Raw genomic sequence first — 2,662 nt, forward strand, 5'->3', positions numbered from 1 at the left:
ATGGAGCCACCAGGATTAACCTGGTAATCTATTGGAAAGCAGATTTCTGGACTCTTGTGACACCCTGAAAGCCCTTTGTACAAATTATCCACAGTCATGATGGCAGCAGTTTTACCTACTATTGTGGCAACCCGACAATGTGTGGTTGTGCTGTGGTACACCTTTACGTAGGTGTGGCTATGATCTATATGCATCACTAGATAGAAAATTGTGTGAGGTATCACGTAAGTAGTCTGCAGTATGCAGTCATTCAAATAAGTGACAGAATTGTCCAGTCTCATGTGTCCCGCCACTACTGCCAGCGAGAATAGAGAATTTGGTGCTCAGCTAAAACCCCATTCACAGCAGTGGGACTGGAGAATCCCAGCCCAGGCAAGGTCGGAGAATTGTGTCCAAGATGTGTTATCAAGAGCTCCCAGACATTTTACATATGCTATTTAAGTTTCATGTATAAAGAACCCACATTTGAGTTTACTAATTTCTTCTAAGTGGTTAATGCGTTTGTGTTCAGGAGTAACAAAAGAAACCAAAACAGTTGCTGCTTGTGTTGCAATGGAAACTGAGACATTGGCTGTCAAATACTGCATCATGGTTTGTTCCATATGCATGTTGTCTGAGTTGGGCACCCATTCCATACTGAAAAGGATGGGCTCCAAGCTGTGCACAAAATCCGACACCAAGTCTGTGCCAGACTCCTCCACGTTCCTCAGAATTTAAATGCAGGCGGTCTGGTGAGTTTCCCCATGCACAATTATTTGTGCACACTCATCAGCAATTTTCTGCAACCTGGCCTATCAAAGTTCTTATTTGAGTCATCAAATTGTGTGACATTGCACTGCAGCAAACTGTGCTGTCCTAACCCCCAAATTTTGCCTGGTGACCAACCAGGTTAAATTTAATAGGGCTCTTCGGATAGGTTGGCAGTGGCAGGGATGGGTGAGTAGGGGAGGAATGAGGGGGGTGGAGCAGTGAATGGAGATTGAAGGCAGCAGCTGGAACACCTGTCACCTTCCTGAGGCTGTGGAATTATATCTCACAGGAGGGAAGCAACCTGCTTACCCACAGGCCAGTTGAGATCTTAAGTAGAGTTTTTTAATTGATCACTTGCTGGCATCCAGTCTGTGTGTACCATGCCTGAAGAAAAGAAACTCCAAGCTTCCAGGAAGGGTGCCAAGAAAGCCCAGAAGAAGCCACAAGTGAAAAACAGTTAGAAAAGGGAGAAGTCCAGGAAGGAGAGTCTGTAAATCTACAAAGTGATGAAGCAGGTTCATGCTTCGTCAACAACATCATCGAGCACATAGTGGGTAAGGCTTCCCGCCTGGTCCATTACAACAAGCGCAGCACCATCTGCTCCTGGGAGATCCAGACTGCTGTGCATCTGCTGCTGCCCGGGGAATTGGCCAAGCATGCCATTTCAGAAGGAACAAAAGTAGTGACCAAGTACACCAGCTCCATGTAAAACTGCACAACGCACTGAAAAAAAATACACCCAGTAAAACCTAGCAGCTGCTATCTGGGTGAGGAGTATGTCTCCTGATCAGGCACTGTGGTCCATGAATGGATCATTCCTGCAGGAACACTTTTCCCCTGCATTCACTGACCACCCCTTTGCTAGAACCTGCATGTTTGGTTTGCAAGTGACACTAAACTTAGAAATGTAGTAAAAAAAGGGTGGGGGTGGTAATAGATTTAATGAGGACATAGTCTGGTGAGATGAGAAGATATGTGGTACATGAAATATAAGCAGAGATGTGCAAATTAATTCCCTTTGATGGGAAGAATGAGAATGGGCAATATAAACTAAATACATGCTATAACTTTAAAGCGGACGTAGAAACACAAAGACTTGGGAGTATAAGTACATAAGTCTTAAAGGCAGTAGAATAAGTTGAAGAGAATGTTAAAAAGGTACATGGAGTCCTAATAGAGGCATCTCAGAATGGAACATGCTGTGTGGAGATCTGGCAAATTTTATTGCATTTTCTATAATTTTCAAATTGAAATGTATTGTAATGTGCTTTAACAAGTTTTATGAACAAAATATGTATTCTTGGAAAAAAGGTATCTCCAGGATATAAGTATCAAGAGTATTAGATTTGTATAGATATATCTAAGTGTGGAACATAATGCACAGAACCAAGTTGAATTTTAGTGCACTTCCTGTAATTTTCAAGTTTGCACTATACTTTTACAAATGTTATGAATAAAGCATGTTTTTGGAAAACAATGTACCTTGGGTCCTTGGCTTTATAAATAGATGCATAGTGTACAAAAGCAAGGAAGATATGCTAAGCCTTTACAAAAACAAAACAGCCAAGCCACAGCTAGAGTATTGTCTCTATTCTGGTCGCCACACAATAAGGAGAATATCAATATCTTTGAAAAACTGCAGTGGAAATTTATTAGAAACGTGTCAGGAAGGGGAAGGGTCACATGATGTAAGTGTGGGAACAGTTTTGTTTTCACGAGCTCTGGTGCTACTCATCTTTCAATCTTTTTTTCTGTCCTAATGTACAAGCCATAATTATCCAATCTGAATGTGTATAACCCTTGCCATGTTTCTGGAAGATCTTGGGGAGCCAAGTTAAGTCAAAAAAATCCTTGTTTGTTTAAGATGGTTGGAGATACTAGGGTGGGGCCCAGTGATGCTGAAGGCATCGAG

General features: G+C 42.0%; 1 pseudogene; it reads left to right on the forward strand.

Annotated features, from left to right (window-relative positions):
* Positions 1-1,130: 1,130 nt before the first annotated feature.
* LOC145343535 (histone H2B-like) lies at positions 1,131-1,459 on the forward strand (annotated as a pseudogene).
* Positions 1,460-2,662: the final 1,203 nt, after the last annotated feature.

This window comes from Carcharhinus amblyrhynchos, chromosome 5, assembly GCF_965287045.1.
Source record: "Carcharhinus amblyrhynchos chromosome 5, sCarAmb.v2.hapA, whole genome shotgun sequence".
NCBI classification, from domain to species: Eukaryota; Metazoa; Chordata; class Chondrichthyes; order Carcharhiniformes; family Carcharhinidae; genus Carcharhinus; species Carcharhinus amblyrhynchos.